The sequence below is a fragment of the Oxyura jamaicensis genome, chromosome 1 (genome assembly GCF_011077185.1).
Source record: "Oxyura jamaicensis isolate SHBP4307 breed ruddy duck chromosome 1, BPBGC_Ojam_1.0, whole genome shotgun sequence".
NCBI classification, from domain to species: Eukaryota; Metazoa; Chordata; class Aves; order Anseriformes; family Anatidae; genus Oxyura; species Oxyura jamaicensis.
The window spans coordinates 40,944,970-40,953,835 of record NC_048893.1 but is presented as its reverse complement, the minus strand read 5'-3'; the positions used below and the strand labels follow the sequence as shown (position 1 = coordinate 40,953,835).

The 8,866-nt window shown below is 37.9% G+C and overlaps 1 long non-coding RNA gene across 1 annotated transcript; it reads left to right on the top strand.

Annotated features, from left to right (window-relative positions):
* The first annotated feature begins 4,517 nt into the window (after positions 1-4,517).
* LOC118171588 lies at positions 4,518-6,980 on the top strand. The gene is made up of 2 exons (XR_004753266.1): positions 4,518-5,947; positions 6,181-6,980. It is a non-coding gene; the product is annotated as an uncharacterized LOC118171588 (long non-coding RNA).
* Positions 6,981-8,866: the final 1,886 nt, after the last annotated feature.

The window sequence follows — 8,866 nt, the reverse complement described above, 5'->3', positions numbered from 1 at the left end:
GTAAGATACATATAACTTAAACTATAGCTCTTGATGAAGACACTTCTAGTACAAAAGCTTTTAATGGCATTGCATTGTCTGAAATCCTTGCAATACTCAGCATTGAATTTGAATCTCAGAAAATACATTAAGGATGATTGTGTACAAGCCAGAAAAAGCAAACTGTTCCTTCCTGGCTCTTGATGAATCATGTGAATTATGCGGTGGAACAGATAGTGCACTAATGGTCAATACTTTATGGAAGGCTGCCTTGAGATGACAACTATACTCCATAATGTGTGTATTACTGTTCAGAAGATTTTGGGGGAATACAAGGTGGCTTAAAAAACAAAACCAAAACATCACAGTGAGCTTGTGCTTTTAACCTCATTCCCAAACAGCTGTGATTCTCAGTCAGAGTGTCACAAAAACACAAATCAAAACAGGAGAAATAAAAGGAGGAAACTAATACATGAGGAAAAATGCAGGTTAGTATCTAAGGAAATGAGGGACCAAATAAACTCACATAATAAAATCACATGGGTGTTTTGCAAGTGAACTGCATGATAATGAAGTCAGAGCAGTTATGCAGAAATATAGCTGATATGTCAAAGTAATTTATAAAATATTAAATACAATGTAATATTAGCAATTATGTTGACTATATCAGCATATAATAGATAATGATTTACATGTTTGGCTGTTAGCATATTGCTGAGATTTTGCTCTGTATACTCTAGACTAGTTTTATGTATCCGAGTAATGACTTTTTTAAAAACATAACCTGAAATTTTACATAATCACTTTCAAGAATATTTTATGCAGATATCTGTTCACCAACTAGGATTAGCCACTGCCTACCGTGGAAAGAATAACTCAAATTGCATTCATTACTTCTGTAATTATTTTAAGTGACTTCTAATCAGGATTTAAGGACCATGCCCATACTCTCTTTTTTTAATTAAAAACTGAGGTTTGGAGGACTTTAACTTGACTCAAGTGGCCCTGATGTATGCAGCTCACGACTCATTCATGCTAGCCCACCAATTATTCCATCGTGGCTTGGGAAGAGAAAGCAATCTTTCTATTTAAAGAGAACTCAGTCACTAAAATACATCACACTTGAAATCACAATATCTTAAAATCTACATTACATAACGTGATGTTTTTAGAACAAGCTAAAATAAAAACCCAACAAATAATTTCAACTTGATCTGCAAGTCAATGTATCTGATAGAGACAAGTTTTATTTAATGAGGAATGTTCTACTGATTAAGAAACCTCTCTTTAACCCAATTTCCCAGATAGTCTGCCTGGCAGAATTATCCATAAACTAAAGCTCTCCAGGAGCTGTATGATATTGACATTGAATTTGGAAGCCATGAGACTGAATCACAGAATCATAGAATTGGAAAAGACCTTCAGAATCATCAAGGACAACCATCAACCTGACCTACCAAGTCCACCACTAAACCATGATCCTTAGTGCCATGTCCACAGGTCTCCTAAACACCTCTAAGGATAGAGATGCCATAATTTCCCTGGGCAGCCTGTTACAACGCTTGACCGCCCTAACCATGAAGCAATTCTTCCTAATACCTAATCTAAACATCTCCTGGTGTAACTTGAGACCATTTCCTTGCTTCCTGTCATTTGTTACCTAAGAAGAGAGACCAACACCCTCCTCACTGCAACCTCCTTTCAGGCAGTTGTAGAGTGTGATGAGGTCTCCCTCAGCCTCCTCTTTCCCATACTAAACCATCCCAGTTCCCCCAGCCGCTCCTCATATGTCCTGTTTTCCAGTCCCTTCACCAGCTATGTTGCTCTTCAATCACTTCCCTAGTCACATAAATTTTCCCAAGAAAATCTTGGACAGTGGGTAAGTATAGATGGAAGGTAACTGCTTTCAAAATACAATTTATTAATTTTCCATCATTTCAGTGCTCCTCGGCCCGTCGCCCAAACACTGTGGGACCACTCTGCACTGTTAGAGGTGTCCCACCCATCCAGGCAGAGCGTGAATGTAGACTATTTCCAATCTTTCTGAAAGTTAGAATATTTAAGACATCTGAAATATTCTCCAGTTTCATCTGAAGCAATATTTTGCATGCAGGTCAGTTAATAAAATCTCCAAAGGAGCCCTGTTTTTACTTCTTTCATTCTACAGATATACTTTTTAAGTTATGCCTTTGATCAATCCATCAATAAATTCTTGAGTTTGGGGATAAACATGATCGAATCTGTTAAACTGACTCAAAATCATAACAAAAAATGCTGTGATCTTGACTTCCCTCCCAACTCATTAGAAAAATTGAATTAGAAAGTCCATATAAACAAGAGAGTTGTTCCAGGACTTGTCTCCTGCCTGCGAGTGATTAATATGTAAAGTCAGCTGAAAAACATTTTTTTCTTGGCAGGTGAAAACAGAGATACCAGGACCAAATTCATCTCTGGTGACAAATCATTAGGCTCAATAGAATTACACTAGAACAGCTTTTAACGTTGTTTCAAAAACAAAACATAACTGAAACATCTCTGTTCTTCAGTGAATAAATATTGAACAGGTATTTCTGTCTTCATTTACCTAGATTGCTTTAAAGGAAATAATTTGCAAAGCTATGAGACACTTTCTGTTTATTCAAACAAACAAGGCTCTTACCCTCACACACCTGTGTCTTCTAACCTAGAAGATTAATCAGCTATGTTCTCCTAAAGAGAAAGCAGTATGTTTTTAACTAATTATTCTGAATGCTTTAGCAAAGTGTTTCTGAATAAGAGAGAAAAACACTGTCTCATTTACTATGGTAATCAACAGAAGCATCATATATTGTCACATGCTGTAGCAAGCCCTTGCAGTACTTCTGCTCTGCAGGACACAGGACTGGGGATCAGGATATGGGCTTTATTTATTTATTTAAGTTCTTTGAAAGAACTCCTCTCACATCGTAATCGGATAAAACTGTCTGCTTGAGCTGTTATGAAGCTTAACTAGTAAGAACCTTACTTTGACTCTTTGACAGCCCAGTCGCCTGTGAGCAAACACAAAATGTTAAAAATAAGTTTCAGGTGGGGAGTGGCATGCTTGCTACTGTTCTAAAATTATAAATTCTTGACTGTTAATGTGTCTCTGTGTTATGTAGGTTCCCACTGGCTCAGCTTAACTTTCTTTTGAGACATAGGGAACCAGAAATTCTAATAATAGATATCTCAAATGGAGACACAGCATTGTGAACAGCCCAAAGTCCATTACTCCTACGAGCACCCAGGTCAGAAGTTCTTTCGTCTGCATCAGAAAAAAAAAATCCTCACTAGTGCTATGCTCTTGGGGTGGGAATAACATGGGATTTTCTCTTCTTCTTTCTTGGAAGCAAACAATTCAATAAAGCAAAGAAACTGATAATGCCTACAAGAGTGTCACTCTGCATCAGCCACCCTTCACCGTCTAGATACTCTTTTAATGCATTGACATCAATCTACAGTGGGGACTTAGTAAAGAAAAAATGTAGCATTATACAAATCCTACTCTCACTAGTTCACCTTCACTTTCTGAGGAATTATTGGCAATAGACAAAGGTGTTTTTTTTTTTTTTTTTTTTTTTTTGGGGGGGGGGGGGGAAGGGGAACACAAAACACAAGTTTACAAAACTGTTGTGTTTTGTCTCCCGCTCCCCCCCCCCCAAAAAAAAAGTAAAACAGTTGAGACTCATCTATGTTTATCTGTTATATAAATGTAAATGTATAAATGTTAACTATTATAAAATCCTCTTAGACATACACATGGAACAACCAGAAGCATCAGTACAGGCTGGGGGACGACCTGCTGGAGAGGAGCTCTGCCGAGAAGGACCTGGGGGTCCTGGTAGATGACATGAGCTAGCAGTGTGCCCTGGTGGCCAAGAGGGCTAATGGGATCCTGGCGTGCATTAAAAGGAGCGTGGCTAGCAGGTCAAGGGAGTTGATCCTCCCCCTCTACTCTGTCCTGGTCAGGCCTCACCTGGAGTACCGTGTCCAGTTCTGGGCTCCCCGGTACAAAAACGACAGGGATCTCCTGGAAAGAGTCCAGCGGAGGACCACAAAGATGATACAGGGCCTGGAGCATCTTCCCTATGAAGAAAGGCTGAGAGACATGGGTCTGTTCAGCCTGGAGAAAAGAAGATTGAAAGGGGATCTTATCAATGTCTATACATATCTGAGGGGTGGGAGACAGAAGGATGTAGCCAACCTCTTCTCAGTGGTTTGTGGGAATAGGACAAGGGGTAATGGCCCCAAGATAGAACACAGGAAGTTCCACACCAACATGTGAAAGAACTTCTTCACGGTGAGGGTGATGGAGCACTGGAACAGGCTACCTAGAGAGGTTGTGGAGTTTCCTTCTCTGGAGATATTCAAAGCCCATCTGGACACCTACCTGGACAGCCTGCTCTGAGGAATCTGCTTTGCAGGGGGGTTGGACCCGATGATCTTTTGAGGTTCCTTCTAACCCCTACAGTTCTGTGATTCTGTGATACACATGGATGTAATTCATGGGAAAAAATCACAAGTAATTATTTGAGTCTTTTGTTTAGAAAGGGCTCTTCTCTGATGGTAATAAGTATAAGCAGGCAGGGAAGGCACAGGACTGAGGAGTGGCTGAGAAGTCCATTTCCTAGCAGGAGGTCCCATAGATGCAGCTATACAACTGATCATACCAATATAGTTTCACATCACCTCTGTGGAGCAAAATGAGAATGGTCTAAAGCACAATTCTACACTGACTTTTCCCAGCAGCATTATGCACATATATACCTTACTAAAATGGTTACTTTGATAAAATTTACCAAATTTCAAAACTATAGGCAATTTAAAAAACATTACAATTTCCTGTGTTTATGATCTTATTGGTCTACAGTGGTTTGAAACAAGTCGAAGGATGAAGAAGGGGATAAAATTTGACAGATAGCTTGTCTATGTTTGCACTAATATATTTATTATGGTCAATTTTCTTATTGCCACCTCACTAGATTTAATTTATTTCTTTGTTAAGTTGCAGATGTGTTTTCCTCAAATTAGACAATGCTGGTCAAAATTGTGTTATTAATTATATGCAGCAGCTCCATTGCCCTTCTGGGAAAGTGGGGAAGGCAGGCTTATTTTCCTACTCAACTTCTAAAAATATTGAGCATTTTTAATGTTCATGTAATTGTAGGCAAGAAAAGGGGTCTTCTTAAAAATAAAAAAGAGAAATGAAATTTGAACCTGTTCCCAATTGTGTTAGTTGGAGAATATATGATTTTCTTAGCAACTGCATCAGGCCCAGAGAGTCAATTTTGATCCTTTCCAATTCAGTCTGGAATTAGAAACAACATTTTAAAACTTTTTTCTATTTTTTTTTTTTTCCCTGACTGCTCTCATTCAGCTGAACAATTCCCTTCAGCAGTCAGATGAACCTCTCTGAGGTCATACCATCCACCAACTTCCTGGAGCTGAGATACAGCAAGATGAATTTAAGCTGCATGCTGTTATTCTGTTCTGTTTCTTCTATCTTTCAGGGACAGTTCCCAGCTCAGAAGAGCACTTTAATTCAATTTGGATTCTATACCAGGAATCTTATATATAGCCCTTCCAGCAGTGTTCCTTTATGAAAAAAGCCTCTGCCTCAATGATAACTGGTTGCCATGCAGAAATGAAGTTATTAAGACAACTTCATATTTTTTCTATTATTATTATTGTATATGTCTTATTATTGTATATGTCTTAGTTACTAATGCTGTAGTCAGGAAGTAGGGGAGAAAGAAGCAAATGATTCAATTTCTTCATCTGGAAATGTATTGCCCTTTTCAGTCTTTTGAAAGAGAACAAACAAACAAAAAAGATTTTTATCAGCATTTTTTTCCCTGAGTTCTGCAAACTCTGCAATTTGAATAAGATATCGTCTTTCCCACACAACACTAGACTGTAGAATTTACTTCTAAGCACCACTGCCTTTGATGTAAGTATTTTAACATCTTTTTCTATCTCTTACTAATCCTCTTGATTCATATGGCGTTACTGTAATCCTTACTGCCCCCATCAGAACCCTATCAAACACTGCTCATGATTTCCCCTGCTTCATAAAACACAAAGCTACACCACTAGTTAAACCTAAACATCTCTTAAGCCCTGCCTCATACTCCTGCCTAAGACACCTAGCATCATCAATATCCTCCTCTTGTTTGTTTATAGAGTGACACTCTGGAGAAGTCCATCAGATGAGAAGCTCTAGAGAAACTCTCCTAGTCACAGAGGTGGTCATTTTATACACAATTATAATGAACTGTCACTGTGTGAACAACTGATTTGGGAAAAACACGATTTTAATATATATTTTCTACCCCACAGCATTTTAGGGTTATACATTTTTAATTTCAGATCATGGATTTTGCCTTAATCGTATGATTAAACATAAATTCATGACCATTCTATATTATATATAGAGAGATAAAATATATTACAGAAAAATAATACGGCCCCAGCTTTTCTGTGCAAGCCCTAGAGCATTTTTCCCATCAGTACCTAATCCTTCTGGATGATCAGTGGCAGAGACATTGTGAAACTCTTTCCCTTTAAGTGTTTTCTATTCTCTACATTGTTTCATCCCCCTCTGCCCCAAATCTTACAGATCCACATCAATATTCATCTGTATTTATTGATACAGGCTCTGCTAAGTGTTTCCATTTAATTAATTGGTTCTGTTTGTTTCAACACTGATTGACTCTAGTCCCATCTTCCATTAATCTTCCCTGCTGACCATGACAAAGCTTGCATAAATTTGTACCACTCACACAAGTGGCAGATCATTTTTCAACTTCATTTCATGTTATGCTGTGCAGAAGCAGCTTCTCTTTCCCTTGGCCAAGGGCAGTGCTTGTTATACAACTAAACAGCATCTAAGAACCAAGCAACAGTTTCTGGTTTTGTTAGAACAGGTATCCTCCAAAACAACATGATACAAAGTCTGAACTTTGCTGTAGATTGGAAAATAGAAAAAAATATGGAACAATTGCAGGTGTGTTTCTCCGCTGTATAAATTTCTTTACTAATAAATAGAGATTAAAAAATATTTATCCTATTTTAGCTTTATTTTTTCACATAAATACTAGACTAAATATATGGAAGATTTATAGATATTTGTCATCTAGATTAAAAACAAGAAGTGAGCTGCTCAAGGCCACACAATACATAATTCCAAAATAAGTTCTGAGAAAGCTGACTGTTGGCCAAATTTACCTGATAAACACAATTTTACAAAGCCATCACCAAATGTTTTTTTGATGCCTGCAGAACTGAGTAGTATCAGCCATTATAACACTTTTTCTTACGGTCCATTCGGGGGAAATTGTTTCCTCTCCTCCCTTCTAGCTCCTGGAAGCCGAAGAAGAAAAGACAGAGCAGATGTACATGCTCGTGCACATGGCAGAGAGATGTTCGGTGGTAAAGGGTGTCTTGGGATAAAAGAACAGTGAAATCCCACAAATTAGCTTTTGTGAAAGACGGTAGAGATGTTCTAGAACAACAAAAGATACTCTTGCACATTAGCTTCATCTTAATACCATATTTGTGGAGACAAGCTTTACATTGTCATAAGTGGGCAGAACACAGTAGTGGAGATGTGGTTAGAAAGACAATCAGAGCTCTGATCTGTCATTAGTTATTTAGTAGAGACCTAGTCCTAGCTGTGCCTATGACATTTCTTCTTTAATAGGGAATAGGACAAGAATAAACAGTATATACTCATTAAATTAGATATTAGCTATCAAATTTCACTTTCTCCTTGGGAACCTTCACTCTCCTCACCCGCTGTAACACTCTAGACAGTTCTGGAGTTAGCATCCTTCCGGGAAACTGTTATTATTAACTTATATAGAGGCTGAAGCAATCGTACTGCTCAGGCTGACATTTCAGTGCATCCCTATTTTATTACAAAAAATAAATCTTTTCCTGACATAACAAAAAAAGGAAAAACAAATAGTTTTTGGTGGCATAGGAGGACTTTATCACTTATTCAGACTGTTTATCTGAGATGTTGATGAAAACTAATCCAGTAGTTGGAAATGATATGCTGTTAAAACTTATATAATTTGATTTTGTTCCATTTTTACTTTTGGAAAAAAATATTGCATTGGGCAGCTTCCAGAAAAAGTTGAAGAATGAAATTTGAATGCTTCAATAAAGCTACAAGTACCTGAGAACAAAATTAGAATGGTAAGTGTTTTGCAGACTTAACTGGAGTAGGCATTATACACATCACTGCAATTTGAAAATACATTATTTCTAGAGCAGGTAATCGAAGAAATCATGTCAAATTTCACAATGCTAGTAGCAATTATATTTGCCAAGATTATCCCTTTTTACTTACCCTGTTCAGACAGTGACACTTTCTTCCTTCAGGCAACTCCAGGCACATCAGGAGGACTGAGAGTTGTTCATGCACCAGCATTACTGCCAGCTGGACTGAAACCTGAATGTTCAAGGGCTGAGTTTACAGAGGAAAAAAATGGTCCAGGAAGATGCTAGAGGGAGGCTGAAGTTGATGGGAAGCACTTTACCTGAAGAGAGAGAAAGACAGAGTTAGAGAAAAAGAGAATAAGTGTGGGAAGGGAAGGGAAGGGAAGGGAAGGGAAGGGAAGGGAAGGGAAGGGAGAAATCTAGTCTACATCAGGTGCTCTCAATAACATTGTTTTGCTCCCTTAATAGTAAATTAGCAGCAACAAATTTTGGGAAGCCTGATTATTTTTGGCTAACCCGTTTTAAGGAAATATTTCAGGAGTAAGGCTGTGGATGTAAATTAAATGAGGATTTTTCTGTACAGTCATGTTCAGTGCCCTGGGAAAAAATAATGTGTTTGATTTCAGAAGATAAACAATTTCAT